The 27,828-nt window shown below is 39.5% G+C and overlaps 2 protein-coding genes across 10 annotated transcripts in view; one reads left to right on the top strand and one right to left on the bottom strand.

The window, feature by feature from the left end:
* Neo (ZP and PAN domain-containing protein neyo) overlaps positions 1–27,828 on the bottom strand; it is a 287,267-nt gene that overhangs the window by 150,903 nt on the left and 108,536 nt on the right. The window contains exon 1 of one of the 8 annotated variants that reach the window (XM_072892982.1): positions 21,788–21,879. The exons of the other annotated variants lie outside the window; for them this stretch is intronic. The gene's annotated coding sequence lies outside the window, so the exon portion shown is untranslated. Of the gene's footprint in view, positions 1–21,787; positions 21,880–27,828 lie in introns of those variants that run through there. 8 annotated transcript variants of the gene reach the window in all.
* LOC140666136 (autophagy-related protein 16-1-like) overlaps positions 1–27,828 on the top strand; it is a 199,117-nt gene that overhangs the window by 115,571 nt on the left and 55,718 nt on the right. The gene's annotated exons all lie outside the window — the stretch shown is intronic.

Genomic DNA, 27,828 nt, shown 5'->3' with positions numbered 1-27,828 from the left:
TTGACAAACGGATTTCGCGTGTTCGCTTATATTTATTACCGCAAAATATCTTTTTGTTCGTTGGCACATTTGGGAATGTGTGATTTATTAAGATTGTTATTACGCTATCCCACGTAACTAAAACTGGTAAAACACGTTTTATTGGAAAAGCGAAATAATCATTTAATCTCCTATCTATTGCAAGTCGAATATACCACTTGTTTGACGATTCGCGCTTCGAAGCAGCAACGGTATAGCGATACGTATGTGGGACGAGGTGCGTGACGCATTCCTGAAGCGTGGGCATTGCGAAACGGGACACATGCCGAACTGCCGCGCCGCCGCCGCCGCCGCCGCCGCCGCCGCCGTAGCCTTATTCGCCACCGGCGAATTGCCCGAATGATTCATGATTTCGCCGATAAGTCTCGCCGTTGCAGATTGTTAACCCGCTTGTAAATGACCTTTCTTATCGCGATTCTAGATTTATCCGTACCCCCACGTGTATATATGTTCGTGATAAAATAAACGCGATCCAAGTCGCACGTACTGTATCTTTCAATATTATTTTTTTAATATTAGACATTATAAAATTCATAGAATATTTATGCTACTTATTATCGTGCAAAAATGGATAAATCAAATATAAACGCAGGTGAAATTGATGTAAAATTTTCTACAATAATTTGAAGCTTTAATAATAGTAATACATGTATGTATATTTTTTCAATTTATCTTTACTTATAATCGAAATACATGGACAATAAATAGCAACTATTTCTCGTCTTTGTTTACTAGTGCTGATGTAATAGTTTAAATATTTTTCGCTCGTATAATTTGCAATCGACACGTTTAACGATTGTTTTACCATCAATGCACGTTCTCTTTTGATGAAAGATAGGAGACGCTCGACGGCCATGAGCAGCAGCTATCACATTGCGTGTCTGTTAGCTGCTTCGTCCATCCGTACGTTCGTTTAACGGGTTATCATTGGAAGCTCTCGTAATTCCGCATGCCATGTGACAGCTCAATGTACCACAAATAGCTACCGCGCGCGCAATGCAGGAGAGAATAGTCATCCATATTCAGCGCGTTGAGGATTCCGCAACGCGGAGCGCCGCTATCGCGTCAGCACGTTGTCACACCGTTTCAGATTTCACCGTAATAGCGTCAGCGCGAGGGCGTGAAAATTGATACGCGCACATGTGTACGTATGTGTGTATTACGCGCGTGGTTATTCGCTGTGGCGGAAAATTTCGTATCTATCCCCGTCGTCGCGTTGACCGATTGATTTCTTGCCTCGTTTCTCGCGATAGACTATTCCGCGACACCTATTTTAACGCGCGAAAGATGGGGTAGATAAGCAGGTACACATGATAGAACTCTGATATGGACTTCATAGCTGTACCGTTCTGTTGCTATTTCTTTGGCTAAAGCGGACATATAATCTCATGATTAGTAGTTAGCGCGAAGGAATGTTACACGGCCAGTCATGGTTAAGCGACATTCTCGTACCTTGACCGACAGAACTGCACGGAACTCGACACGCAGGGAAACACAGGCGACCCGGATTTACGCTGGTTTGCCACTCGTGTACACAGTAGCTGCGCGAAAATGTAATTCCCGACAACATACCTCGACGAATCCGGTTCTATCAACGGCACATATTGCATTAGGCATTTCAGATACAGAGTGGACTTTTTCTTACACGTCACCTTTTGCCCGACCTCCTCCTCCACCTAATCTGCCACCGACAAGACGGCTGAATTATCGTTGTGATATCCATGAGATTGCGAAAGGTTGTAATCTTCTTTGTACAACGACTTGACGCGCGATAAACGCCCAGTTTGCATATTAAAAGTCCTCGTACTTTTGACCGCGCGCGGCATGTGAGCTCTTAGAATGAAGTTCTACGCGCCTCTTGACGCATATCTCGCGCTGGTTATTCATATATCTTGGCGATATATGTACAATCAGGTGGCCCAATCGCGGATCATGTGGCGCGTGTTCTACAACACTCATAAACAATTCTCCGCGCTTGAGAGGCCGTGCGAGAAGCATCTTTGAAGATGCTTCTCGCGTTTCTCTCTTATCGCCCTACTCGGTAACATACTTATGTGTCACTCGTAACATAGTCACGGCAAGACGCCATATCGCGGAAATATAGTCGAAATAAGTCGACTGTATTATCCACGTTGTAGCTGGTACGTACTCGCAGTACCGTGGGTCAAAACGTGGGAATGTTACCAACTACTTCGGTTAATGGCGACAACTTTAAACCTGTTACATCGGCGTGAATCTCCTTCCCTGCAAAGTACATAGCTATCTTGCAACGTTTCACGCTAGTCGGATGATTTGCGAAATACTGTTATACCAGTTTCGCGTGAAGTAATGAAAACTCCCTTCACTATTTTGTCGGCGTTTTTAACACTAGAAACACAAATTTTCCTCAAATAGTTCTCGGTATCTATTCGTTTCATTATAATCACTGCATACGTATACGATATGATATACATATATATATATATATATATATATATATATATATATATATATATATATATATATATATATATTAAACGTTCTCTATGAGAAACAATTTTTAAGTAATTTTATTTAATATTGACGATACGAGATATTATAAAATATTATGCTTCCATTTTTCATAATAATCATAATAATTGATAATTATATACGACAACTAAATACATGTTTCTTTCTTGAATTCTTACAAGTTACCGATGAGTCAATGCCGTAGAAAGAGTTTCATGGGTTTTGCCAGCGACTTTTATTTCGCGATTGACCACATCTCGCGCGCACTTTCTCTCTCTTTCTCTCTTCTCCTCTGGCCATCTCTCGATTCTTTACTCGCTCAAGCTCCACGTAAGCTCTCTTTTCACATCGCGCACAATTTCCAAGCACACTTGTCTACGCGCTGTCAACGATGGCGCGACGTCGCGACACCGCAAGCACTGTGTGCTCTCGCGCTGATGGAAGCGAGTAAATGGAGGGTAGAGAGGGTGTTCGTCGTCCGCGTACAAAGAGACATCTGAAATTTCTGTTTCCACCCACCCATTCACCCTCGGAAAACGCGTTTCGGCGAAGAGAGACGTGTGTGAGTGCGAGAGAATTAATGGCGTGCGCGCCGAGGATAAAGTGCCCCTGAGTAAGCGATGTCGTTGAAAGGGATGCGCTCAGGGATGCGCCGCGTCCTTGCGACGCGAGTTACACGGGTGCCACGGTGCGTATATAATTATATTTAGTAAACACAACGATAAGTTACGTCGGGCGGCAAATGATACCTCGTGACAAAACAAAGTTTGATACGCGTGCGCGATCCCTTGAACCATATCGCTTACCTTTGTACGTGTATTCCTCCATCCCTTCTCTATCTCTGCCTCGTTCTCTGATCGCAAATCTCTACTCTTGTATCGCGTATGCGTGCGAAACTAGGAGTTGCCTCGCTCGTCACAGAACTTCAACGGCGGGCCTGTTTATCCGGGAAAGCAATTACGCGTCGTCATCACCCGGTTTCATCGCGACCAAGCAGCCCGCGGTCGCGACAACGACATTTCATCGTTTTAACGCGACCCTTTACCTCTGCTTTATCGTTCTTTGCTTTTTCTCAAGTTCGTTAATGCCGACACTTCATAATTAGAACACGAGATCGCGGACGAATCTTAAGGGCCGCTCGTACCAACGCCAATTAGCATTAATCTCGACGAATAAAATATATTTCTTCTATCTGTATTATCAGGATTAATTAATTCGAATTGTCGGTGCGCAATTTAGTCTAAGTTTCAATGTAGTAATTTCCCATAAGATAAAATTGAACTCCATTGCATTCGACGATCTTGATTAACTAACTTGACTTATATAGTAATTTCTTATTTCTTTTTAGATAATCGTTATATCTGAACACGCGAGTAGATATAGCGGCAAGGGAATTTAATTGATCGTGTTAATTAGTACTCACAATTACGAGCGCGCAAAGCCGACAAAAAGACGGCCTGTATGCCGATATAGAGCAGGAATACGTGATATTTTCCTTCCCAGTCGAGGATATAATCAAACATGCGAGACATATGAAATATAGGAACGAAGCATGAAATATGAAGCAGTTCGTATGTAAAGAACATGCGCTATGTTATCTATGAGCCTGCAAGAGATGCGTGCATCATATATACGTATATGAAAGCCTTAGATCCGATAGTACAGCGATTTGTCTGTCATGTTGCGAACATGCGCGTAATACAATTCGATTTCTACCGTTCCCAAAGGTGACCGATGCGTCGACGTTCGTATCCGACAGAGTCAATAACTGCTTCTATTATGGCGGATCCGTATAGCTGGTGCAATCAGACGTAATCCATTCCGACATCAGCACTAATAGCTTAATATCTCGTCTCTCTTGTTTCCTCATCGCGCTTAATCCGACGAAGATGTCGGATCGGTAGGCGATATAGTACACTACGTATGTATTTAATGAAATCGCAAGGTAACGACGAAGGTACTCATTACATGAATGAACAAGCGGTGATTCCGCGGCGCGCGTATCTATAATCGTCTCTCTCTCTCTCTCTCTCTCTCTCTCGATAAGGCGTTCCGGAATTAAGCCCGATTTGTGCCGCGAGCTGTCTGTCATTTTGTCAACGCGCGTATAATCCTCTCGCTGTAGAGGCTCGCCGTTAAATCATGTAGGCTACGCATTCCTGGCAGCCGGCAACGCGGGCGGGCACGATACGCGCGCGCATAACAGCTGTGCGTCGCGCAATGTAATCGCTCCGCCTAATTCTGTGGTAATTTAGTCCGAGCCGTTAGTCGAGTGATTTCATCCGGCTACATACCGGCAGCGGTCGACGAAAGAGGGCCCTCCTACGCTCTGCAAAACTGGCTCGTAACGTTCCAGCTTTGTTCACATACGCCAATCAATTATGTACATAGCCTGGCATTTGAAGTACAATCTGTTCGGCGCGCTCGTTTGAAATGCACGATTTAACTATTCGAGTCGCACAAGCGATCCGGGCAACATATATAGTGACGGCCATCGTAAATACAAACCAATTTGCAGGTAACGAATCGTGAACTCCGTGATCGAAGCGTAAACGCTATTTTGTTATCAGTGGCGCGTTTACGAGTTTGCAGCCGCGTTTGCGACGGCGAGCGCCACAGCAATTTTTCTCGCCGTCATCGTTATGTAAACGACGGAGAAGGACGGCACGAAATTCCGCGACTTTGCTTATTGGAATGTCACGAACAATATAAAAAGCTCTGGAAGCAATTTTTGTTGGCGCGTACCAAGTCTGGGAAGCTGTTAACGCGAAATTTTTACAAAATGAAAAGTTATTTAGCTTATGCATAAGAATTAACGTACACAATCTCTTCAAGATTTTTTTTCCTTTTTTTCAAATCTTCTTGTTATACGTAACGAACCATTGAGTAGACATCGTTATTTTTGGCCTTGTTAAATTACGAAGAAATCGCATTTTGACAACTTGACGTGTGATAACTAGCTCTGATCTCCCCTCGCTCACTAGATGACTGCACACTAATACGAATTGCAAAGTTAATATTCGAGTCAAGATGAGATTGGACCACCCCGCTTTCAATATACTCGTCGCGTGCGTAATACGTGTCAGGATATGGCATGCAATCCCGATTTTTTTCTCCACGTGAGACTCGTGCCGCTGCAGTATAGCAGCACACGTAAGAGAGACATAGAGAACAAGATAAGGGTAGCCTGCCAAAGAAAGAGAGAGAAATAACAAGAGAAATGCAGAGGAAGAGAAAGAGAGAGAGAAGAGGATGAAAGGATAAAGAAGAAGATACAGTCGGATAGCGAGTACTATTGCGGAAGCGTGCGTGAGCGGAGCGCATTTATTGCCGACATAAAGTAAAATTATCGCTGTAAGTGCTGTTACCGCAGAAGCAACAACGCGGTCTGTTCTTTCCATTTCTTTCCTGCCGCGCCTTTTTTGCGTAGACACGCTTATAATGCAAAATTCTCATCGTTTTAGTGGTAACCGAAACGGAACCATTTTCGGTGCACGAAAGCGGTATATAACGGTATCGGGCTGAGATAATTTTCGCGCGGCTAATTCCTTTCTGTCCACGATTATGCGCCAAAGGGAAAAGAATGACACGCGGAAACGATTGTGTCGTTAATAAATATCACGTATCTTTCAAATTCGCAAACGATACTCGCGGTAATTCATTTAAAAAGATACTGTCAATTTGAATGAAATTTAATATTGATTAACAAATCTCTCAGCATCTTCTTTCAAACTGATATTAAAAATGATATTTATATTATTAAGATTTGCAATAAGATTAAAAATGAAATAAAAATGTAACGCATATCAAGTTTAACTCGAAAGTATCATCGTAATGCGAAATTACAGGTCTCTTTTGTGGAAATAACATAATTAAATTGTGTTAATTATATAATTTTACATGAATTAAAACAAAAAAAATCATTCGTATTATAAAATGATATAGTTTTTACAGTATGTATGCAAATTATGATAATAATTCAGCGAAGAAAAATTGCTCATACTTAGTGTCAAATTATTAATCTTTACTACAAAATAACGCGGCAACATCAAAGTGAAGAAATTAAAAATTCATTCATAAAAGATCCTTGCAAGTTCTTAATCAGATTTGCAAGTCATTCTTTGCATTTCCGTAGGCGATATCCCGTTTTACATTAGTTCAACACGCTTCGGATGTTATTCTTATCGCGTGAAAAGACCGAGGTACAAATTTGTGTGTTTGTGTGTGTGTGTGTGTGTGTTTAATGCTAGTGGCGATGAAACTCCTACGGAGAGTTCGACGACTTCGTTAAATGCCTTAGGGCAAGTTTGTTACTCAGCAGCTGTGGGTCCGCGTGCACTTTCGCAAAATTTCGCTTTCTTGGTGTCGGTGGAAACGAGTAAACTCGCAATATATGTGTTAAAAGTTTGCGATGAAACAAAAACTTGGACTGTCTCACGAGTGCCAGATAAAAGTTCGCAAACGTATTAATTAGTTTTTCCTCGTAGCATTTTGCTGCTTTCAACTGCAATTGCCGTCACCATTTTTTAAGAGTTTCTCGAAAAATTATAGAATGCTGTAAAAACACTTTGCATAAAGAGAATATGCGTATTGTATTTTCAAAAGTTGGTTATTACAATTCTTAAGAGAATAATTATTATTATATCTTAATTTTTACATTTTAATAAAAAAATTAAATAATTATTTCATATTCTTACAATCAAGTAAGCAATTTTTGTTTTGCGTAAATACATTTTATAGAATACATAATTGTCCAATTTGTGTAAGAACATTTCAAAAGTGCTAATAATGTAATTTATTCGCAAGAAAAATTTGACAGAAATTTTAGCGAATACAAAGCACGTTGGCACGAGACGCGAAATACTCGGCGCTGCGGAGAAGTCAATGACCAGAACTGAAAGAGTAAGAAGTACAGGGAAACTGAACGGGAAAGCAAAAGAGAGACAGAGACAGAGAGAGAGAGAGAGAGAGAGAGAGAGAGAGAGAGAGAGAGAGAGAGCGAGAGAGAGAGCGAGCGAGAGAGAGAGAGAGAGAGAGAAGTGTGATTTTCGGTTAGTCCGTAATTTTCGAGGTTCCACCGTTACATCGAGTGGGTCAGGGGAAGATGGATGTCCCTTTTGCTACGCTCACTCCCGTTGTACCACTTTGATGCAAGACCGGTCGAGGTATGGCGGTGGAAGGAGAGCTCCATTAGCGGAGCCATTTGAATATTTGCAAAGCGCGCAAGGCGGGCCTGGAGGTTAAAAAGATCTGTAATATACTGGCTGACGTCACTTCCACTCTGCCTGTGAAATTGTCGCGAGGTCGGTGAGGCAGCTACGTGGGAGTAACGGGACTACCCGGCCAAAAAAGCCAGTTAAAATTTCATCTTCTCCCTTTTGAAAAGACATGGAATCTGTTGTGCTCACGCATGATAATATTCGAGTGTCACGTTCACCATCGCCTTTTTCTCTTTAACGACAACACGCCTCCGACTTGACGAGAAGAATGAGATCTGCCCGGAATGAGACATTACGTAATATCGCTTCTGTGCCATGCGTGTGTATGTGTGTGTGTGTGTGTGTGTATGACGTTCGGAAACCTACAAAAAAAATTACATCTTGCGCGTTACCACGACGCCACGTAATTTAAGACAGCCACGAGCGAGAGAAGAGGTGCTTTCGCGTGTTACGACCAGAGTTCTAATTAAGCCGCAAACTTACGTATCCCGCGCGGTTTAACCGCGTTAAACAATCGCGAGCGTGGCATCGTCGCAAGTAATTGCTGCCGCGCAAGTTACGTCCGATGATACGTAGCGTGCCGCTCCACCCACTGACGCTTTTTCCCCATCTTCATTCTACGTAACACGACAATCTCATAACCGTATATTTAACGAGATATACGTAACGAGACTGCACAGAGTGGATATGACATAAAGAGAATAATTCGAAATGCTGTGGATGCATTTTGTGCACGCTATCGTGTATGCATGTACAGAAAGCAGCGCGCTGATGGCGACGACGGCGGCGGCGGCGGCGGCGACCATCTGAAAGCGAAGGTCGGCGAATCTATGAAGTTGTTGGTCACGCTTCTTGGATTCATTCGCCTCGTTGAGTCGGGGCTGTCCGTTTTCCACCTTGTTATCGTTGGCTAGTAATCCGAGCGTCTTTAATTACACACCGGAAGCCAGGCTTGATTGGGACAAAATTTTTTGCTCAGAGACCAGATTGCAGGAATAACTATATTTCTTTTCTCTCTCTCTCTCTCTCTCTCTCTCTCTCTCTCTCTCTCTCTCTCTCTCTCTCTTTCTCTCCTTTATTTCGATTTATAAAACTATTGAGTAACTGTAGAGCGACATCGGCTTTAATTATGCAGCGCGTTGAGTGGGCCGCCGTTTATGGAACGTTCCGTACATTAAATTTGACATTTAATTCGATATTCCGAGACTACTCGCGTTCTCGGGCACATGGTATCTTCCTGGATTACCCAAGATACAATTCGCTACCGAACTCTAGCTTTGCTTGTAATCCTCCTCGACCAGCTCGTGTCTCCCGGAAGTGGCGCGTTGTACCTGGAGGCATTTGGATCTTGTTCGGCCTTCCTCGGCAGTGATTTGCAATTCGCGACACTGACGCTGGTTTAGCGCGGCAGCTGTTGCTACAGAAAGAGGTCCGGCGAGCGAATCGGTGTTATCGGGCGTCTCAGAAAGTCTTCAAATGCATTGAGAAAAAGAGAGAGAGAGAGAGAGAGAGAGAGAGAGAGAGAGAGAGAAAGAGAGAAAGAATGTGTTCTATGAAGGAATATCTCCGATGAATAATGAAGTAGTTACAACATCTAACGGTTCACCGACCACTGATGTAACAGTTGAGAGAAATTTTAGGCGTGAGAATAACGTTATTAAAGTCGTTGGGAAATTTTATAACGCTATAATCTCTTTGTTTCAAAGAGGAACCTCATTGCACGGGCTTCGGTCCTGCTAAACGTTCGAATTACGTTTCTTACAGCCGGCTTGCGGAAGAATGTTTTCTGACGTTTACGACACCGGCCAGGAACTTAGTTTCGAAGTCGCGTCACGCGTCCGTAACGTCACATTAAATCTCCTACTTACTGTAAAAAGCCCGTAGACAACTTTAGTGTTTGCGCTTTACCACGGGATATATTCGCATACGATAACACAGTTTATAGAAATCAATATCGCGAAAACTTTCGTGCAACGTGTATAACTTGGAGTACAACAATATTTCATATAATGATCGCAAATTTGTAAATTGATACTTTTTGACAGAAGAACATTCCATGAATTCAATCAACAATCTTTTGTGTATAAGATAAATTATATCTGTTCTCTAATTTTATATAATACTTTGACTAATTTTAATAGTTTCAATAAAAACATCAAAGTTGACAATCTATATAATACATGTCACTTGAATAATACACAGAATATGTTATATTATTTTACGTATATAAACGTGTGTGTACGAATAAATGATCGCGTTAAACATATCCATTATTGATCAATTTTAGATGAGCTTTTTTTGCGCGAAATGATCGATATAAATATATCAAAGTTATCAATATTGTACGATTTATATATGATACATGTCACCAAATAAATATACAGAATGTTATACTGTATTACGTATATAAACGTACGCGAATAAAAATAATCGCGTTAAACATATTCATTAGTTTTGGACAAACATTTTTTTCATAAAACCATGTATGCAAATACGACATATGATTACATCAGCGTTTATTATATCGTATAGACTATGTGACAAATCATAAACTTAGAAAGAGAGAGAGAGAGAGAGAGAGAGAAAGCTAATAATTCGGCATTATTGCATCTGGTACTTATTGTTAGCACTACTGTACTAGTGCAGTTGATAGTAAACGATGCTTCATAAGTCCAAAGTGAGGCATTTGCTTCCATTACGGGGTCTCAGGCCGATCTATACGCAGCAATACGACGCATCGTGCACCTGCGCGTACGTACTCGCCCGCTAACGAGTCTGTAATATTTACGTCATCTCCAATACGCGAAGGTTGTTCACATCTCCACCGCGCCGGACGTGTAATCGAGAGGCGGGAGTCCCGTAACGAGCGCCGGACTTTGGTTAAACCTCTGGGGGACGGAAACGCTGCTTCGCTATAACGCGCGCGAGTCTCTCCTTCTTCCTCGGCTCTTCTTCCTGTGCTCGCGAGTCCCACTTTTTTTTTTCTTCCTAATCTTTCCGCCGCTTTCCATCTCCTTTTTTATCGCGGGTATTTGTACGACAAATTATAATTGAATTTAATGACCTTTCTTCTTCCTCATGTCGATTATCGTTTCTTTTTGCCGTGATTATTTGCCCGTAGATCCTCCGAAATGCTCGAGTAACGCGTGATACGGTCAATTTTTCTTGTTTTTTTTTTTTGGCACAATTAGTCCCGTAATGGGATCTATAAAAAGTTAGATTTAAGAGATTCATTATCACGGTACTTTACGTTTGTACGAAATCTCCGTCATTACCTCGTAATCGCGCCGCCCTACTGCCAATTATTCCAGTTTTAATTCATCTCCTTTCTTTGGGAAATAATTCTGCAACGTGTAGCGCGCAATTAATTTTGTTGGCAGATTTTATGATGGATTTGGATAAGAAGAGTGAGAGAGAGAATGCGAAACACGCCGTTTTTTGTACTATTGTCTTCCATAGAATCTGTGTAGCAATAATTATCGTCATCATCATTACATCTCATTAATAAATATTCACTGTATTATTAACATATATCTACATTTATATAGCATCGATGTTCTTAATCTTAATTTTTAATTTAAGGTTTTTTTTGTTTCACACACATCTTTTCTCTCTCTCTCTCTCTCTCTCGACGTGCATTTATTAATATATAAGGAAATAACTTAAATTGGCATGCTTTTAAATTTGCTCCTATAATCTTCTCACGATATTTCACATTCTAAATTCTTCTTATCGCCGAAACTTCCGGACATTGTTCATGTCGTTATCGCGATTAAAACGCCCACACGATTAAAATATAGCATGCAGTCCGCCCATGTTGAACTAAAATTTCGGTGGAGCTACGAAAGGCTAATCAATTCAGGAAGCCAGATGAGACACCCGATTAATTACTTTATTAAATAAACCGCCCATGGAGATAAAATTTAGTGAAATGTTTCGGGATCCACCCATTTCTCTGCCTGTGATTTCGTCTTCTCTCTATCCTCTTCTACTATGTATTATTATTACTTCTTGCCCCTGTTAGGTCAGCCCAATTTGTTAAAGCCGCTTTTCCCTGGAGCCATTCATCTCTACTAAACGTTTTCGTGCCCGTAATAATGGACTTTCTACCCCGCGTCATATAACCAACATCTGCTGGTGGTCCCGTCTCGTCTCTTGTTTCTGAGATCGTCGATTTGGCCGAATACCGGTCAACCCGAGTACCGCTTCGCGACGGCCAGGGCGGTCTTCCTCTCCGCGATACATCTGGTATCTCCGGAAGGGCCTCGGGCGGCCAATTATTTTTAACTCAGGAACGTGTGTTTAGTGTGTTTCGCCGCGTCCAAACGGGCCATGCTCTCCTTAATCGCGAGTGCAATCCTCGAGTGTGTCTCCTCCCTCCCCAGTTCGTACGAGTCATCATCCCTCTTCCTCGTCGCCCGCATCGCCGCCGAGGTAACCGTTAATTCTTCCGAGGGCACTCGAGCCTCGAGTCCCACGCATATGTTGGAGGGAATTGAGCGATCCGACTGAGTGCGGACCATCTTGCCTTGCACCGTTAACCTCGCGAAGGTGGCTTACGGACGGTTGGCATGAGTGTATGGATGTGTGTTACCTTTTTTTCGACCGAGGTGATGAACGCTGGCCTACCCTCCTCCCCCGGGCTATTAACATCTCTCCCTTCACTTAAAAATTGCGTAACCTCGTGGTTATATACAATGTGAATGAATCATACGTGTCCTGTATAAGGGCATGGCGTAAAATCGACATCGTCTTCTTTGGGATTGTTTTCTTGTAGAGGCTAAATAGCAACTAATGTGTATAGAAGATCATATTAATTTACAATTAATATGTAATAATTGACTGTTTGTGAAATATACTCGTAATACAAAAAAATTACGCATATTAAACATTTTTATAAAAGAAATTGAGAATTATTTAAGTAAACAAAAAAAAAAAAAAAAAATAAATAAATAAATAAATCTGTAAGATGTAACACTGCGCAAAGGAAGAAAGAGACGTGCTGTTAACGAATAATCGCGAAAATACACATTCTTCTGTTCTCTCTTCAATTCACAAGGTTATCCTAAATGGCAAGCGTAACCCTGTTTTCCGGGTTTAAACGAACGGAGCCCTTTGACCTTAGGCTGGTAGTCAATGACCGATTATACGTAGATTCCCTCCTCCCGCTCGCATTCGTTCGGGTCACGAACGTTGTTTCTGCGCGTCTCTTTGCCGCGCGTAGAACTTTTTCGGATAATCTCACTTCGCGGACGAGACTTGCGCAGGTCTCTCTCTCTCGACGGCGAAGACGACCGTATACGTACCTCCGCGAGCCGCCTACGATCTATGAGGCTAACGGTGCCGGCAGCAATTAATTTCACTCGTCCACGTGGCACTCCCATTCACGCCCGAAGTCTTCAATTACCGTTCGTGGTGAGCGGCTTGCTCACATATAAATAAAGAAAAAAATCAGACGTATACATATACGACGAGTGTATGAGCGCGAAACTGGAAAAAAAAAAGAGAGAGAACGCATACTCACACACTCGACGTACGCGCTATGCGCTCGCGTTCTGCTCTATTCGTGTAAAACGGATGTTCACCTCTGAGAGCGCATAATTTTCCGAGGGAACTGACGGAGAACGGTAAGAAGGAAACGAGAAAGGAAGTCAGCCAGAAAGAATCAGCGACTGGGAGTACGGAAGAGACGGAAGGTGAAGAAGAACGTAGCGCAATGTAAGTGTGTCTGTGTGTCTGTTTCTCTGTGTGTGTATTTGTGTGAAGAAGAAAGAAACGAGAGAGAAGAAGCATCCCGCGTGCTCCGCAAAATAGAGACCAAAACAGGGAGAGAGAAGGAGTATAGAAAGGGGAGGAGAAAGAGAGAGAGAGAGAGAGAGAGAGAGAGAGAGAGAGAGAGAGAGAGAGAGAGAGAGAGAGAGAGAGAGAGAGAGAGAGGCAAAGGCGGAGGAGATAGAAGATGGTTTGCGCTTCCATGAGAGCGACCAGACTTCAGACAGTCGGGTAGGTGTACCCAGGGGGCTATTAACCGTTCGCAAACAATGATCTAGAAGCGGAAGTGGCTGCGCTCTCCCCGCCGCAGCGTCGTCTTATCAGAATTCTAGTCTAGACAGAGGACGAAGACAGAGACATAAAACGACGAGGATACAGATAATAGGGATAAGAGAAAGAAAGAGCGGCATTCGGAAATAAGTGACAGAAGGGAGGGCAGGAGAAAGGGAGAGCTCTCGTTCTCTTTTGAGAATCCTCCTAATTGAGCGGCTTGTACAACGAGATGCCGCATTCGCGGTTAGTATTGGAATAATTCTGAAATGGATGGCACGGTTGTTACGATTATCGTGTAATACCAACTGGAAATATCGCCAGCGGCAACTAGTTAATCTCTTACATACCAGAAAAGGTTCTTGGATTAAGATCTATGATGATATATTGGCGATTCGCAGTATTCATTACCTTGCACACTCTCCTTATTATTTCATCCTACATATTGAAAATCACGAGTTACTCGTATCAAAACAAACTAATTTTAGCAACAATATTAATATTAATATAATGCTCACGTATTTTTTTTTTAATATAAAAATATTATTGCGCGCATGTACATCTGTAACGTGTGTCCTCTTTGATCATTTATATGTTTTACATTGTTTGTATGTATAGGTATATATATATGTATTTTTTTTTTAATATTGGGAAATATATAAAGTGTGCTTTGTCGCAAAAGAAAAATGCGGGCGTTATCCATGACGCAAGAACAGAAGGGATATTATCACGCTATCTCTTTGATACATTCTATTTGTTGCACTTTTTTTTTACTGACAAATCAAACAGAGAAATCACGAAATATTTTTTCTGAATTTGCATAGGATTTTCATGTAATGTATCTTTTAATTGAATCATTACACATTATCTAAACAAACGCCAATATTGATTGCTAAAACTTTTTATGGAGGAAAGAAATAGTGCAACTGTGTTTATAAAAGAAATAATTTAACATTCTAAGTCTAAGTAATTTTAATGAGACATTGGTTTGTTTCTTATTTCTTTCTAGACTGTATTATATGTACATTTGTTACATTTTAAGCATAGAGAATATAAAAAAATAAAAACCTCTTTTCCATGACTGAATTAATATATTCAATCAATTGTCGAATTAAAATGTTGAAAATTTCACGTTTATTTAAATATCTGAAAATCAGCTTTGGAAGCTCTAAGGTATAGTTGAATAATGAACTAGTTAGATGACGACATCCTTTCGTAACCGTTTCTTCACGCTAACGGGAAATGAAAGCATTCTACTGCCAACGCGGTCGAATCTCGAAATTCGCCTCAAGCCGATCGTGCATGTGTAAAATGTGTACGAATTATAAGCCGTTACCAAAAAACGTACGCGTGACCGGACGTTAGATAGTTATCAAGATGAAGGACGCGCGTTCAACGCCATCAGCATGATATACTGATGAGCGCGATACTTATGTACACGCGTGTTGAGTGCGCGATACCAGGCATTCGTGCTTCATTTGGAAAGAAATTTAAGAACGATCGTGCTAGATGCAACGGTTGATCTGTTACTTTCTCACGCGGTAATGATGAGTTTCTTCCTCGGTGATGTGAGAGGGGGGAGGGGGGGGGGAAGGGCAGGATCGAACTATGCCTCTCAGAGTTTTACGACTTCTCGCAAACGTACACTTGAATGAGCACCGTCACTTCCTCCCGCACCGATAACTTTTAGACGTGGAGGATTTCCGCACGAGATGACGCGATGAGTTAGGAGGGGGGCGGGGGAGGAGCAGGGAAGAGGAACCAACATAGTATTCTGATTTCGCTTCGCACATAGCAGTCGCCTTGTAAGTACATACGCGTGCGGGTGTGTACCGTTATAACAGCGAGGCGGCTGTTAATCCTCGCAGCTGGCTGCGAGTGCCGCAGTTCAGGGGGGTATATACTTTATCCTCGCATTTCATCGATCATCTTTTCAGGGAAATTGTATTTCCAAGAGATTGCATTTATAAGAAAACAAATTATATACCCTCACCGCTTTCCCGAGGGAGGGGGGGGGGGATTAAATACACGAGCGCTCGTTAAGCCTCCCTTCTAACAGGATACAGTTCAAAACATTAGGGAGAAACATATTTGCTCTATCAAAGAACACATTCGTAATAACGTTTTGTTTTTATTTTATCCAATAATAGTTACTTTTGTCATAAAATATATGACTTGAGAAAAATGTAAACGTTATTTCTCATTAGAAAAAAGTTTGTTTTTAAATAATGTTTAATGTAAGCTAAGTAGTTTATTATTTCGTGTGTAGAAAATGTTTTTTTTTTTTTTTTTTTTATTATACATATTCTATAGCATATGTATATAGTGATAAAATTGATATATGCAAAGAGTTACACACTACAGTTTTTATTGGCACGTTATGTTTTAAAACAGAAAGTTAAATTTTCGTGTTTTAGTAATTTGATTTGCGAACAGCTATCTGACGTTACAATTTGTAACTCTCAAACGGCTAGCGGTCAAAGTTCCCGGACGCTTGATCATGTGACTTTTAAAGCCTGCTTTAGCGAATGCAGGTGTGCTCCCCTTTGTGTGTAAATTTACAATCACCGCAATATATCGAAAAACTTATAAAAATAAAAATTCACGCTCGTGTAGTATATTCTTTTTCGATCGTGTATGCTGTTGAAAACCCCGAGCATATGCTCTATAATTCCAAATCGATACTAGATAATGACAAAAGTTATGCATACTTAAGTTAGATGCAGGTCATGCTTGTAAAATGTTTACATGCAATGTATTTACTTCTGCAATATAATTGAAAAATATGTTTACATACAATAATTTTTTACTAAAGAAAATCGAAAAATTAAATTTACGCAATATTTCAAAGAATGAAATTAGAATAGAGTTTACCGAGGAATTTATGGTATTAATTTAAATTCAGCTGCAACTATCAAGAACTGTTATTTAAAATTAAAATAGAACTGATGCAACAATCGCATAAGGAATAAATTTGATTATAATTCTAATAATGAAAAAAATAATATGTTTAATAAATCTAATCGTATAAATTTTGAAAGCCTTTCTTGATGAATATTCAAAGTGAATACCATTTAATCAGTGGATTACAAACATGTACACATAACAGTCGCCGTCATGTCGATGACGTATCGTTGACAATACACAATACAATAATTTACTATCTTTTACAGTTCAGCGATAATAGAAGTCACAGTTACTCAAAAATTATCAAGCATATACTAATTGAGACTTTAATCTCCTATTTGTAAGAATTTTAATGGCAGCATTAAAATATAGCATGTAATAAAATTTAAAAAATAGCAGTTTTAATAATTGGACCTGCCTGCTTCTTTTCTAAGAAAATCTTAAGAGACATGATAAAGAACCTGATATATACATAAGGACGCTTGGTTTTTCGCGAAACTATTTTAATTATTTACGAGTAGGCAAATAGGTATCTCGTATACACTAGGCACAGCTCGTCTTCTTGGTAACTTCTTCGCCACCCGCTGTCGCTCGTTTACGAAAACTCATTACCATCTCGATTGCGGTAAAACTTCATTGATTATCTGTTATCTTCAGCACGGCGGCCCGGAAGTATGTAGTCAATCATGTGCTGATAGATATTCGACGGATATAGGAAATTAATATATGTGTACGCGTGTACATGCGTTGTACGCATATGTGTGTGTGCGTGTATGCTCTAACGGATTTATTGATACACATGAAGGGAATTCATGTGAAAAGCTGTCGTTTGAGCTTGATGCTCGTTAAGGTTGAGTTTCCACAAATAGACGAACGTAGCCGGAGATGCGTTTAGCGTCCATTAATCGCGTTCGCGTCATCTCGTAAGACATATACTTTTTGAACAGTCCGTTATGCAGGAATGGATAGATCGGGAATAGAGCTGGTCGTTATTTCTTTTATACAATTTTCACTAATACATGTATTAAAAAGACTTGAATGCACATCGTAGCTTTCGCGGCTCTCTCGTCTGTGTCGGCATTTTTTGCATTCGCTCAAGGATAAGATTGTATACGCACGCATACACATCGATGTCACTCATTCTTTCTCTATGCATACTATACAATTCGTTCGGAAGAAAATAGTGTCATTAGCGACTCGCGGTGGCTTGTTACGCACCGCGTTAATATTCTCCGTGTGTGACGTTGGGCTGGCTTATCGATGGCCCCGCTGTCGCGGTAAATGTCGTGTCGAAATTATCCACTCGTTAATATTTCATCGACATTCGATTAACGTCAAAACCAGAACGTACGCGATATGTTCAGTTTTACCGGCAATGATGATTTATCGCTTGGTCACGGCTGAGAAAATTCGTGCGTGTTCCATTGCGCGAGTCGCGTCGGCAATCGGGGGCGTCTAAAGAAACGCAACCTCTCTCTCGCCTGACGATGGAAAATTATTTGTGTAACTTGTACGGGCTATTAAACATTACGGGGAATTTCTTCGTAGCAATGTACCGTGTTGATAATTCGTTGCCATCCTGATGGCATGAGAAAAGGTAAACCAAGATTCGCTGCAAGTAGGTATTTATCGCGATCGTCTTTCTATCCATGCATGCTCGATTGGTTACGGAATCAGGGCAGAGGTATTAGTCTGAGTGTGCCACCATTTTTTTTCTCGGTCAAGGTCATCGCGTTTACTTTGGCTCTTTAAACTAAAAATTATTCCGTTATTCAGCTAAAATTGTTGCTCTGTATATTTTTACTGCGCATACTTTTTCTATAACATTTTTATTAAAATTAACTCGCGGATAATTCTCAATGTGTGTGTATGTAATCTACTCTGCGTGTATATATGTATATATATATATATATATATATATATATATATATATATATATATATACACACTATATAAAAATAAAATGATATTGATAAAAAGAAACATAAAATGTGTTTATACTGTTCGTTACGGTATATCGAAAACGATCCCAATTTCCTTACGACACACCAAATTGTCAATAACGTCCCAAGCTGTCCCAATTCAACAACTGCTCATCGGATTCCAATTCCTCATTTATTCCTGATAAGACCATTGAAGCGTTTAAAATAATCAATATCGCACCGAAATGTCAGTGTGCGCTGTTAGGGCGAATCTCATTACCCTTCGCTGCTAAGGCCATTGTGCAGCCGAACTTCATTATCCAGACTAATTATTTCAAAGTTAGTCGAACAGTTCGCCACAATGTAATGGCGAAGGAAACGGTCTTAGTAGCGAAAGGTCTCGAGATAGAGCGGCGGGAGGAAGATAGTGTAAGAGAAGGGGAGAGGGGTGAGATAAGGGGGAGTGAATCGCGCGAAGGAGAACATCGCGCAGAGAACATAATATCGCCTGGTACAAGGCTCCCCTGCCTTTGTTGCCATTCATTAAGGTAATTACAGGAACCGATTTTCCCGCGAATGTCTGGGCGCGGGTAAGAATTGAATGCTGGTGCACTTGGCATAGAGTATACATGTATAAAGTTTTCCGACGCGAAATACTACTCCAAAACGTCCTGCGTGACGAATAACGGTAGGTCCGATGAGCTCTTAAATTATCTACGATCCTGTGCTTCATCAATTACTTCATCTCGGTCAATATCTGAAGCTATAAACATCGGGATTAAATTCCGAATCTAATCAAGGAGCTTATATATTAACGTCAGCTGCTAATCCAGCGGGATACGCATCGACGCTTACATCGACGTTACACGTCTAAAGGAACTATGCTGCTCTTAGCTTTGTATCATCTAAACATGGAAATTGCGTTATAACTTGACTTTTTTATTCCATGTAAAGACTGTAGAATTATATTAATGATCGTATCACAGTTAGTAAAATGTTTTTTGCATATAGTTTCGATCGGATTTACCGTCATATCTTGATTTTATTTTTAATTTGATTTGATATCTCTTTTAATGTGTCGGATAAAAATTGAGCATATATCACGATACGAATATTTTACTTTATATAAAAATTTAGAAATACTTTTATAGTTGGACAGGCATCTGTCATTCTTTGAAACCGCGGAGAGAAAAACATACTTTATTCTCAAAACTTACGAATTGGAATAAAAAGTGATTTGTCAGAATCTTGTAAAGGCGAGCCGACACATTATAACAGCCAGAATCTGACGTATGAAAAATGATATTGAATGATATTCGCATTAACACGTACGAGACGTTTCCGCACGTTATCAATCTTTTATTATGTATGATTTTTAGTTCACTTTTTACACCATGCAACACTTGCGATATACGTCTATATACATGTGTTTCCAATAATAAAATAAATATCCCATATAAGAGGAAAATCTTGCGATTTATCGGTAGGGAGTAGCGTATATTGCGCGCACTCTCCATTTTGTTTCCGAGAAGATGTGTAAAAGTAAAAAAAGTAACAAGTATTATATTCGATTCTTAATCAAGCGTGAGATCGATAGCATACGCGAGTGTAGACGTACACTTATCACGTACAAGCTGCTGATTCGAAGGATCGTTCTATTATATACGACCCTCATTAAGTGTGTGTCGGAAACTCTTCTATCGGTGCAGGTAAGATTACGCTACCAGTGAAAACCGTTACCTTCTTTATGCAATACCGTTTCTACTCACGCAGAATTCTACTCCGTGTTCACGATGAAAAAGCCACAATATATATATATATATATATATATATATAAAACACTATATATATATATATATATATATATATATATATATATATATATATAAAACTTGATGTTTCTCTCATACTATTATACGTCACGCACAGTTCAATTGGCACTATACGGATATTCTTCGAGGCATTCAACGAGGTTTTATAAAGGATGAGATGCAAAGTTACAATGGTTACATCTTTTCGCCTTCTTACGTTATATGAGAATTCCAAAACAATCTTTGTTTCAATTATGTCAGAAGTCAACTTCACTGAATATATCCGCGAAAGTAATCGTACGGTTATTGAAAAGGAAGGAGATTTTTCAAACGTCGTCATCTCATAATTCCGTTTCATTCTACCGCGTAGCATCGCGCGATACGGGAGCCAAGAGGCCAAGAAAATTGTAGGACGTCCTTGCGACCCGACGCAGCGCGATTATGCAACGATGACATTTGCACGTGAGTTGATTCGAGGGACCAATCAATTATTCCGGATCGCCATCGAAGGCGGAAGATCAGAATTTCTCTCGAGTGTGCGAAATCGCCGAGACGGAAAATTGTTTTTCCGCGATTCGCCGTACGTAGCTGTACGTTACGTCGCTATAACTGCCGCCGCGGATGGAACTTTATCGATTTCATCGGAAATACAACGCGCATCGTCAGTGGATTGGGGCATACACGTCGTCCAGCAGCCGGCGAGACGTGAAAACGCGAAATGGAAAAACTCGAACCTGAACTCGGCGCGCACGACACAGCGTGGAGATGAACGAAATTTTTGCTTTTAATTGAAAAAAGAGACAAGAGGATGCGATTTTGAATCCTCCTGCCCTCTCCCTATCACCAGCCTATCCCGGTCGACGATTCCGATCCGTTCCTATTCCCGAATTTTCGGGGTCGCACTGCGGTCCCGCATTGCGAACGCGCTACGAAGAACGCCCTAGGAAGAAGAAGACCTTTAGGAACATTGACGAGAAGCTCACACTATCCGGTGAAATATCCGTTCCTGTTCGCGCGCACCGGGATGACGCGCAAGATAGATCGTTGCCCGTTTTTATTCGCGTTACGTCGGTGTGGTCCGTGCGACAGCATCCCATCGAACGGATATCTCGGCGACGTCTACTTCGTAACCCGTTCCGAGGCGACAGGAAAATGATCGAAATCGCCGTCCGGTGGAATCTCGTCGATCTCCGAGAGACTTGCAGTCGTGGACGGCCGCGTCGAACTTTACGATTTCACTGATATACGAGCCGCTCGATACACTGTTTATCATCTTCGCGCACCTCAGCGGGTCAGAGGATCCAGCGCGAGAGTAGGTGCCGGCCATAGAGATGTGTCTTTTCGTCGGATCACGTACCTGGACGATTGCGGTGGCTCGCGCCGGTAGAAACCAGAGTAATTCTGCGGCGAAACGTGGCGGATCGCGCACGCAGGGAAGTTTCTCCTAGGCACTCGAAGAGGCGCTCTCTCTCGCTCCCGCGTGTCCTTGGACTTGAGCCCCGTTCACGGCCACAACCAACACAGAAATGCTGGGATTGCAAGGCGTGCGGCCACTTTTCCTGCCGGTACCACCAGGTGGGGGGATGTGCCCGGTTGCTGTTGGCAGGTGGAATGCTCAACATCACCGCAACGTACTCACGAATTATTAGTGCGACGGGACGCCTCCGGAGGAGAGGGGGACAGGGGCAAGAAGAAGAGACGATGGTGGTGGAGGTGGCGATAAAAGAGTGGGGAAAGGGATACATGCAGAAGGAGGAAGGTACGGAGCCCTGCGATTCGGACGATCCACCGTGTGATTTCAAGTACGTTCACCGGCTCCACGCTTCCGCGGTTCCACGGTTCCGCGGGACGTACCTTCCGATTTCTGACCCCGCGCACGAGCTTAAAGCTCTCTCGCAAACCTGGATACTCGCGGATGCCGCGTACGTCTTACGATTTTTTTTTTTTAATTCGGATTAATGTTACATTACTTTGTATTTAACGTACACTAATTTGTTGTCAATATAAAATGATATCAATAACCATAACATTTTGGACTCTATATAGGTATATTATTGCTTGGAATATCCTTTGAAATCATTTTCAATCATGAAATTTTTATAATAGTTTTTATTGGACATAAATTTCAGCAATATATTAAAGAAATCAACTGGTAACGTATTAGGTGTTAAATTCGTCGAGTTAGTGTGAAGTGATAGTGCAGATGACGCTTACACCAAAATCGTAAATTAATGGAAGCATTCTATAAACTAATTACTTCCGTCTCTATTATTTTCATATTCTTCAATAATGTACATATGCTTAACGAACGAAACTGTAAAATTAGACTCGTACCTCGACTTAATAGCATACATAGGTACAAACTTTATTACTATTAAACGACGTGATTTGAAGTAGCGGGTTTAAATTTTATGATATAGTAAGATTGTGCGCGTACGACATATCACATGCGTGCGATGAGTGTATAATGTCGACATTCAACGGTGAAGCTGCGATACTCTTTTATTCATCAACGACGCGATCTGAAATTTCAATTATGCTATTGCTCATTCATTTTCATCGATGGTTAGCATCGAGCGCGTGCTAAAAACGAGATGTTGCAATCATATTCATTCACAGTTGTAAATATGAATACACACACCATGTGCAATCGCGCGCGACATATGCATTCACGTGTCTAAGGCTTCGCTGTACTATTCCGCCATCATTTCATGACAATTTGTTACCAATAACAAGAAAGAAGTCATTGTGCACGGTTATTTCTCCATAATAGCGGTTTCATGTACTCATCATTATTTTGCGCAAAATTAAAATATTTTTATTAATAATTTTATACATTTAATATATTATATAATATAATTTGTACAAATCTAATATTTATAATAAAGTAAAACTATTAGTCTCTAATTTATGACATACATTTTATCCTATATTTATTCTAATATTATATTCTTTGATATTTGATTCTCTTTTTATATTATTGGAAATTGCTATCTCGATATATCTTCTATGCGTGCACGCGGAGAGCCATGTTTAAAAAGAAATTTATTCACGAGAGAGATGTGCGAGAAAAATAATATTTATTAAACTTATTAACTTATCAAAGAGAGAGGAAGAGAAAATAAAAATATTAAATTAATTATGTCAGTGTTTTATTTAAGTATATTTTTATGTAATTTTAATGAATATATAATTAATATTTTAAATTCTGTAACTCCGTAACATTCGTAAAAAATATAATTTATTTGATTTTCAGATAGTATAATTCATTACATCAAATACGCGAGAGTGCCGTGAGACAGGAAATGCAATTCTCATTGCATGCCGAATATAAAATTTCCACTTGGAAAACACCGAGTACTTCAATTATAAACGCATGTTCTCGGAAAAGAGCTACGGGACGTTTATTTAACCGGAATACACTGCTTATCTCATTTCAATAGTGTAATTGAACAGCACCTATTTGAACATTGATTATCATACTCGAAGATTCATATTACTTGCGAGTTTGCTTGAAGAATGCTGCATTACAAGACGGACGAATTATGACGACGACGAACTGCTAATGAATACCCATTTAGATTCAACCTACAATTAGCGTTTTTCTCTTTTTAACGCATAAAATCGAGAACCGCTATTTCAATATACCTTACACGCACAGAGAGCCAGACTTGAAAAATTTGTTCCGAGTTTTCGATAAGAGCCATTATGTCTAAAGCTATAACATTTTCCAGACTAGTGTTTTTCAGATGATGCTCAAATCACGATAGAGTGAAAATGAGGTTTCCGCGAGAGATAACGCGATTTTTATTATTTGCTCCTTCTTTCTCACATAATTTCGAATTATTTCCAGACGAGGGAAATCAGAATGTATCATTAAAAAGTTCAGAGTTTTTCGACGAATTTGTGCATAAATCAAATTGAAAAATATTGACCTATATCATATAATACTTTCAGTCCAATAACTCGTTTGCTATTGCTAGCCTAACCTTTCTCGTTTCTGGATTAAGATTATAATTGTACAGCAATCTGCGCGAAATTGTTGCGTTTCTCAAGATACGCACGGTGCAGTATCGTGATATTAGCAGGGTTCCGGAATTTCTCGTTGACGTTATCGCCGCAACGAGAAATGACGGTTTTATAAATTGCCGTCAACAGATACGATCCCGTTCTTTAAATCGTGCGAATGCGCCGCATTAAAGCGTATTAAAACGGATGTCGTAAATTCCCGAGCTACTTTGCGCTACATTGAGTCGCGTAGTACTACGTCGCATTGAAATCCGACCCGCGGTCGTTGTCTGCGCGATTCTCATTCTCGACAAGCTGCTCGAAAGCTTTTCGCGACACGTAGCCGTTGATTCGCGACTTCGCGCGTATATGTGACTCGTGGTCGTCACCGTGTGTTGTCGTCGTTAACCCCGTAACTTATTGTAATCCAGTTGCGCTAACTCGCTTAGTGGCTTAATAGCCTGAGAACTGTCCGGGACTGGATGAACGAGTAAGTAGGACAAACGGCCTGTCATCGAAGTCGCGATATGACGGGATATTTATAATCGCGACGCAGACAAAAATTTTCCGATATCACTTTTCAAAGCCTACTCGGTCATTAATGTCAAAGGCATTAGCAAAGCTTGTTTTCAAGATTTATAAGTACGTTTATAAATAAAAACTCAAACGTTCTGAGACATGATCTTTTTCAACAGATAAATATATTCAAGTTGTATTGAGAGAATTATTATATTACGAAGAAAAGAGAATCAACTTACAATTGGTTGAATTTTTTCCGTTTATTTATGTTTTTATTTTGAATCAGTATGGATTTTTATTACACGCGTCGAACATTAAATTACTTTTAATCGTAAGACTTTTTTGTTTTCCAAAAATTGAAATCTAATGAGTAGATAATATCAAGTATTAAAATAATTGCGTAATAAATTATTGCAGTTATTTTTTTATTAAAATATACATTTACGAATCACTTGGTGTGAAATTGACTATTAAATTTGCGCGTTTGCAAATGGATGGATGTGAATTAGTATCGCGGCTTGAGTGCACATGTATATCGCGATGTTCAAACTTCTCTATATTAAATCTCGTCTCCATTTTACAATTTACACTGAACGAGTACATGCGGAAAATGATATTCCGCAAACGCTTAAGGCGATGATTTCGCGCGACACAGCACTGTTTCACGGTTACCTTTCGCGCGGCGCGTCTTGTTTGATGGATCACGAAGCTGCCGCGCGACCGCACACACGACGAATTTTCTTGTTGCAATCAGTGGACCCTGGACGAACTCGTTTAGTTATTTCGCGGTAGAATTAACATATTTATACGCGGCACGGACCCCTCGGGGTATGACTGTAATTTTGGGAAGCGAATAAATGCAGCTCGCGCATATGCAGTTTATATGTATGAATGTGCTGTTGTCTATGTATATTAGGTTGGCCAAAAAGTAATGCCTTTTTTTTTGTAATAGACAACGTGTTTGTACTTGTCTAAGAAAAAATAATTGCTCGAAAATATATCTTCCCTTGTCACTTATTTTCAAAATAAGGTCAATAAAGAAAATTTTATCAAACGTAATGATTTTATTTTTAATTTACGCGTTGAAGTCAGCTTTTAGAATATTTATGTATTTTATAGCTTAGAAACAGTGCTTTGTATTGGAAAACACAAAAACATCGTCTATTGCAAAAAAAAAACGGTATTACTTTTTGGCCAACTCAATATATGTCAAAATTTTCCGAATTTTCGAAACTTATTGATATAATGAATTGAAGTTGTTTACGAAAAGAAACAACGTTTTAAATTAATAAAACGGGTGAATAGATTTTTTATAATTCTCTGCAAAAGCAGTGACTCCGGTTTTTCTAAAATATTGAAAACGTTATTCAACGGTATATCGATTGCGGTAAACCGATATCTAAAATAAAAAATGAATAATCCAGTAAAAAAATACGTATAAATGTAATATCCGTAAAGCTGTATTTTTTAAATTCTGAAACATTTATGGATATTTTATTAATATTGTATACACCGATTTTCTCATATTTATCCTGTTATCCTATTTATTCACATCAAAAAGAAAATTTAGTCGTACGCACCACAATATTTTAATATCTCAAAATCGACGCTAAGATAATACTATGCTTTAAGAGTTAATATTATAATCAATCATGTGAAATAGATCATATCTCATGTTTCTAATCAGCATAAAATATCCAACAAAGTTAAATAGCTGATATGCAATCCGCCTGCTGTTATTTCTTGTGGATGTGCAGAGGCCTTTACATGGATAAGTAAACGACAACGATTTGCTTTACATTTTGTTGCTCCTCGTCTTTCTCTCTAATCGTTTAGATATTCCGAGAACGTTCCGGCTCATATAACCACAGAGTTTTGTCACTGCAAACACTGGAAGTTTACTTTTACGCTACGTATGAGATAATACATATATGGATATGTAAGACTAAAATTAATTATTAATATAATAGACGATTTATATAAAGTTTAAATTTGCACTTTTGTTATATACTTGTTAGTTTGTGTTTCTACATATAAATTATTTTTAATAAAAATTCTTGCTAACTAATTTTTCTTTTCGAATAGCCAATTTATAGCAAAAATATTTGTTCAGAAATTTTGTGAAATATTCAGAGAGCTTAACAAATTTACATTAACAACTTTTGTTTTATAGCGTAAGACGAAACTTGTTAATATTGTTCTTTGTGTGCTTTCGTTCTTGCACTTAGTTGCGTTCTGAAATCGGTCATCAGCAATCTGTTTTTTATATTTACGACTGAATTATACATTTACTTTAAATATAATATTATAGACCTGATACTAAGCTTGTACTATAATTGTTGACAATAATGCAATTAAAAAATTGATACTAGGAAATTTTAAAATAACAGGGCAAAGAGTTTTAACTTTAGAGAAAATGATACATTCTAATATAATAGTAGGTACAAATAACAAATTATTGTACTGCGTTATAACAGGATGCCGTAAATGTATTCCTTTTCCAGTAATAAGTACAATAATGGAACAAAATGATATGGTTATACGCACAAACACTCTTACAATTAAACAAATTCTTCACAATAAAATACCACACTATTATATTTTATATTAACATTTTTTATCATTTTTTAAATATTTTATTAATTAATATTGTAATCTTTACAATGTAGAAAAAATATTTTTTTATAAATATACAATAATATTTTCTCTATTTATTTAAAAATTTTATTTAATCAATTTATTTTTGTATCTTTCTCGTATTGTCAGTTTATATTTACCGAATATATAGAGTACACGGTATAAAATGTTATCAATTTATATCTCTTTGTTTTTGGTTACGCCAATTTTGTTATGCAAATTATACGCAATCGA

This window comes from Anoplolepis gracilipes, chromosome 5 (assembly GCF_047496725.1).
Source record: "Anoplolepis gracilipes chromosome 5, ASM4749672v1, whole genome shotgun sequence".
In the NCBI taxonomy this organism is placed as follows: domain Eukaryota; kingdom Metazoa; phylum Arthropoda; class Insecta; order Hymenoptera; family Formicidae; genus Anoplolepis; species Anoplolepis gracilipes.
Note: the sequence above shows the minus strand (reverse complement) of the source record. Positions and strands in the feature narration are given on the sequence as shown.